The sequence below is a fragment of the Myotis brandtii genome, unplaced genomic scaffold, assembly GCF_000412655.1.
Source record: "Myotis brandtii unplaced genomic scaffold, ASM41265v1 scaffold755, whole genome shotgun sequence".
Classification (NCBI taxonomy): Eukaryota; Metazoa; Chordata; class Mammalia; order Chiroptera; family Vespertilionidae; genus Myotis; species Myotis brandtii.
The window spans coordinates 52,787-58,705 of record NW_005371017.1 but is presented as its reverse complement, the minus strand read 5'-3'; the positions used below and the strand labels follow the sequence as shown (position 1 = coordinate 58,705).

Here is a 5,919-nt window from a genome sequence, read left to right as displayed (position 1 = left end):
CTGAGACGTGTGCCTGTGAATTCTAGGATTGTGCCTGAGGTCATATGAGTAAGTCTCAGTGGAGAGGATAGCACAGCCCTCCTAGCTCTGGGACACGAGGAAGTGGGTCCACCTCTGCAGGGATGATTTTCATCCATTCCTTTTAGCGTCTCAAATGTTATTTCCTCCATTTTTTCATGAACGAATTCTTGAGTGCAAAGTCTTACCACCTGGGTGGTCCATAATCTTGTTGGATGATTAAGTCATAAACTCTAACCCCTGAATGCAGCTTCTTGAAGAGCCCCCAAGAGCAGCTCAAAGAGAACACGCTGGGCCTTTGTTTAGCAATTGGACATGGGGCTGACCTGTATTAGGTCCGCAGAGGGGAGAGCACCTGACATCCAGAGCAGGTAAGGCCATTCTCATCAGGGTCCCCGGTCCCTTGGTGTTTACAGATGTGCAGGGTCCGACCTGGCTAGAGGGGGGAGGTGTGCCTGGATGGAGACTGGAACACATTATTGAGCACTGAGAAGGAAATACACCATGTGTGCCTGAGCTTATGTGGGTTTGTATGAGTTACTCAGGTGATCTCATTCCCAGGAAGGAAGGAGTGAGTCTACTGGGAAAATGAGCTGTGATGCTGTGGAAATTAGCAACTGTGGAAGGACACTGATCACATTGGAGTGATAGTGGTAGACCCTGTGGGGAAAATCAGACGTGGTCACATAATAAAATAGAGGTCAACCCTTCTGCTGTGAGCTGCCTAAGCTCCGTCCCCTGCCAAGAGCCTGTGGTATCACATCCATCTTCTCTCCCCTGGAATCCAGACTGTGAGCTGAGAGGGAGAAGCATGAGTGGTCACCTCTTTGGAACCATGGCCTCCCTTTCCCTGGCACCTGTCAACATCTTCCAGGCTGGTGCTGATGAAGAGAGAGCAGAGACAGCTCGTCTGTCTTCCTTTATTGGTCCATCGCTATAGGAGACTTGGTCTAGAGCACCTTCGGACCCAAAGGCATGGACACAATCTTGGGAAGCAGTGGATGAGATGCCTCTCTATGGTGATCAATGATGCTGCAGCTATCCTAAAAATCATTGGTGTTTATAATCCAGCAGCTAAAGTGTTAGTTGATATGTCAAGGGTTCAGGATGATGAAGTTGGAGATGGCACTACCTCTGTTCCTGTTTTAGCAGCAGAATGACTAAGGGAAGCAGAATATTTAATTTCAAGAAAGACTCATCTTCAGACCATCATTGTGGGTCGGAGAGAAGCCACAAGGCAGCAAGACAGGTTCTGTTCAATTCGGCAGTTGATCATGGTTCTGATGAAGATAAATCTTGCCAAGATTTAATGAACATTTCAGGAACAACATTATCCTTAAAAATTCTTACTCATCACAAGATCACTCTACAAAGTTAGCTGTAGAAGCTGTTCTCTGATTGAAGGGCTCTGGTAATCTGGAGGCAATTCATGTCAGTAAGAAGCTAGGAGGAATTCTGGTGGATTCCTATTTAGATAAAGGCTTTCTGTTGGGTACAAAATTGGAGTTAATCAACCAAAAGGAATTTAAAATTCTAAAATTCTTATTGCAAATACTGGTATGAACACAGACAAAATAAAGATATTTGGTTCCCCTGTAAGGGTTGATTCTACAGCAAAGGTTGCTAAAATAAAACAAGCGGAAAAGGAAAAAAAATGAAGGAGAAAGTTGAAGGTATTCTTAAGCATGGGATAAATTGCTTTATTAACAGGCAATAAATTTCTAATTATCCTGAGCTGCTTTTTGGGGCTGCTGGGGTATGGCTATTGAACATGTAGAATGCCTGGCTCTTGGCACAAGTGGTGAACTTGCCTCTACCTTTGACCAGCCAGAACTAGTGAAGCTTGGAAGTTGCAAGCTCATTGAAGAAGTCATGATTAAAGAAGACATGCCCATTCAGGTTTCTGGGGTAGCCCTTGGTGAGGCTTACACTATTGTTCTTCGTCTGTGCCACTCAGCACATTTTAGATGAAGCAGAAAGATCTTTGCATGATGCTCTTTGTGTTCTTGCACACACTATGAAGGCTTCTAGAACAGTTTAATGTGGAGGCTGTTCTGAGCTGCTGATGGCTCATACTGTGTCACAGCTTCCAATAAATAACAGGTAAAGAAGCTGTTGCAGTGGAGTCTTAGAATCAAGCACTAAGAATGTTGCCTACTGTTAGAGCTGGCAAAGCAGGCTGTGAGAGTGCAGATCTGGTGGCACAGCTCTGAGCTGCCCATCATGAAGGCAATACAAGTGCTGGACAGGATATGAAGGAAGGTGCTATTGGTGATGGCAGTGCTGGGCATCACAGACAGTGTCCAAGTGCAGTGCAGGTTCATCTGAGTGCAGCTGAAGCAGCAGAGGGGATGCTGCATGTAGATGACATCATCAAAGCAGCACCAAGGAAAAGTGTCCTGATCACCCCCCTTGTTAAGCTTTCCTATCTGTTGTTATGCTCTGGACCAGTTCATAGTAATGTTGTTCAAAGGACTTCAACTTTTTAAAAAAAAAATTTTAAAGAGTGTTCCTATTTCTATTCTTTTAAAATATATTTTATTGATTTATTACAGAGAGGAAGGGAGAGGGGAGAGTTTGATGAAACATTGAGAAACATCGATCAGCTGCCTCCTGCACACCCCCTACAGGGGATATGCCCGCAACGAAGGTACATGCCCTTGACTGGATTGGAACCTGGACCCTTCAGTCCACAGGCTGACTCTCTTCCACTGAGCCAAACTGGTTAGGGCAGGACTTCGGCTTCTTAAAAAGACTGTGGAATCAAAGTTTATCTATGGACCTGGTAGCCTTAAGTTTAGACATTTAGCTGACCTTTAACTAACATGGGTCTAATTTATTTGCTCTTCATTTTCCATAAAATTTAGTTGTTTTAAAAGCCCGTTTCTCATACTGTGCATCAAAATAAAACTTTGAACAATTAATACAAGAAAATAGAGGTCAAAGTATAACTGAGATGCCTTTGACAGTCACCAGTAATGAACACACCAAGGTGAACCAACCCTCACAACTGGAAGAAGAATTAAAAGCCCAGGAGGTTCATGTTCAGGAGATGGGAAGTTCCCTCTGACACTAATTTCCCTACAAAGTGATCAGAGAATAAACTAAGACCAGAGTGTGAGCCTAGAGCATTGGACCAAGTGTTGGAGGAGAGAGGAACTTCTGTGCAGGTCCCTGGGAACCAGAAGCACGAACTATAGAGACACAGACAGAGCTCCTGGGTCCTGTTCCTTCAGGGGAGTTTAGTGCTGGACATGTAGAAGCTGCACTGACTCCTTTGTTGTGTTTATTCTCTAGACCAGCCATGGGCAAACTACGGCCCGCGGGCCAGATCCGGCCCGTTTGAAATGAATAAAACTAAAAAAAAAAAGACCGTACCCTTTTATGTAATGATGTTTACTCTGAATTTATATTAGTTCACACAAACACTCCATCCATGCTTTTGTTCCGGCCTTCCGGTCCAGTTTAAGAACCCATTGTGGCCCTCGAGTCAAAAAGTTTGCCCACCCCTGCTCTAGACTCTGTAGTAAATCCAGTTTCATACGTTGGGATATAGAAGAATCTCAGTTATAACCTGGTGTGTTTTATGAAGATATCAGTAATGATCCTATATAATAAAAGGCCAGCCACCATAAGCGTAATGAACCAAACGACCAGAGACTAGAACCATCATGGCCCTTCACCTGGCTGGCCTCACCCCCAAACAAAGAAAGAGGGAGGCCCAGGCCACTAGCAGCAACTCTGTGTCAGGTGTGCAGCCGGCCAGCAATCGCCCAACAGAGGGAGGACCAGCCAAGCCATTGCACCCCAGCGCATTGCCTGCAGAGGGAGGTCACTGGTAGCAGGGGTGGGGGGGGGCAGCACTGCACAGAGGGCAAGCAGTGGCAGTGGCGAGGGTGAGGCAAGCTGCCTGAAGCAGGAGGAAGGAAAGCTCCTATAGGCCCTGGTCTCAGGCCTAGGAACCCTATCTGAGGGGTCCCGGATTGTAAGAGGGTCCAGGCTGGTCTGAGGGACCCCCCGAGTGCACAAATTTTCATGCACTGGGCTTCTAGTTTAGAAATCATTAAGTTTAGGTCATGAAAATGTTGTGATTTGAAAACTGATTGTAATGAAAAGAAAAGGGCCTTTCTGTTTCATTCCAGTCGCCACCATAATTTAAGAGAATCTCCTTTTCATTAAAACCCAAAATTGTTAGCTTCTCTGATTCAAACAGCCCCTCTGTTCAAACTGAGGTACAAGAGGAGCTACTCTCAAGGCTACATTCTTGCATCCCTCTCTGCTGTTTTCAGAATTCAGGGTTCATTCCCACCAAGGAGTCTCTGGTTAGTAGAAAGTTCCCGTCACCCGTCCCCTTCAAACAAGCCTCCGTGTAAACCCTCATACCTTGTTCTTTAAGCATGTTACAGGCTTGGGGAAAGTACTGATGAGACACCTCCCTGGGACATCTGCCAGACTGTCTGTTGGAAAGTGACACAATGAAACTTTATAAGAAAATCCCCCTGGTATCTGCCCCAACTTCAGTCCCCAAACCTTCTCCCTTCCTCGTCACCTAGCAACAGCAGCCATTATTCTTGTAAAGTGGAAGCCAGGTTTTTTTTTTCCCTGCCCTGTATTGACTAATGAGAGATACACAAGATCTTTCTCTTTTTGGAAAGTAAAATAAAAGTCCTCTCTGTATCTCTCCATTTAGTTGTGAATTCTTGCTCAGCCTGAGTCACCAGCCAAACCCTTATACATGTGACCCTTGGGACCACTGTCACCAGGTCCCCACATGATGGGGGGTCAACTGGAACCTGAACCTGACTCAGTGCCACATTAGGTGGAAAGATATCTGGGAACATGGTGGGGAATGAACCAAGACCAAGGTCATGCACGTCCAGGGCTCTTGTCTCATTAGGTTGTTTTCTCCTTGTTGTGTAACCAGTTCATGTTTTCTTCCCTCACTTTCCTCTGAAACAGCCACACATATTTCCTAGAGCCTTGAAGACACTTTATTGAGAGGGTGCAGGTGCACTAGCCATTTGTGTGTTGGTTTTGTATCTTATACTTTGCCGGGGTCCAGCCCCAGCGGTCCAGGGGTTCCCAAAGGTGTGGACGGAGTCGGCGAAGAATGAAGGACACGGAGACAGCGTTCAGATGATCAGCATAGCCAGGTTAGTTTCTTATCTGACCTTTGCCAAAAATCCCATCTCCATCTAGTTCTGTTGATTTTAATCCTACCCATTCTATTCCAAAGGTTAGGGCTAGTTTGTTATCTCCATTCCAAGGTCACTACTCTACTGTTCGGTTAAGCTACAAGGAAGTAACTGAAGGAGATTATCCTATTCTATGGCCTAAGTAAAGATTATGTAGCTTAAGTGTGTTTGTTCATAGTTAAGGTGATTAACTACCCTCCAGGCACTTAGTTAAGGGGTTTTACCGATTTATTCCCATCCTTAGTCCTGTTAATCCCTAACTCCAGGGAAACATCCACACTTCGAGATACAACCTTTCTCAGGGAGGTGGCCCTGGTTAGAACACATAGCGCTAAGAAGGGGAGCAAACATATTAAGAACAGTATGCCAGGTCCCTTGAAACATATGCTGTGCAGATGATTCTTCCCTGCAGCGACTGTGTCAAGCAGCAAGGACGAACTGGCTTCTGGCAATACCTTTCCTGAATTCCAGTTCTATTAGCTTCTCATACAGTTTTTAGGGTTTCCTATGTACAAGATCATGTTATCTGCATACAGATGAGGAGAAACATTTTAACTTGTTTTTGTCTGATATAGACATTTTAAATTTCTTTTTCTTGTCTAAGTATTCTGACAGGGACTACTAGTTTTGATAAATAGAAGTAATCAGAGGGGAGCCCTTGTCCTGGTCCTGAAGTAAGAAGAGAAGCTTTGAAATTTTCTCTGTG

At 45.0% G+C, this 5,919-nt stretch overlaps 1 pseudogene; it reads left to right on the top strand.

The window, feature by feature from the left end:
* The first annotated feature begins 853 nt into the window (after positions 1-853).
* Positions 854-4,391, top strand: LOC102251783 (annotated as a pseudogene).
* Positions 4,392-5,919: the final 1,528 nt, after the last annotated feature.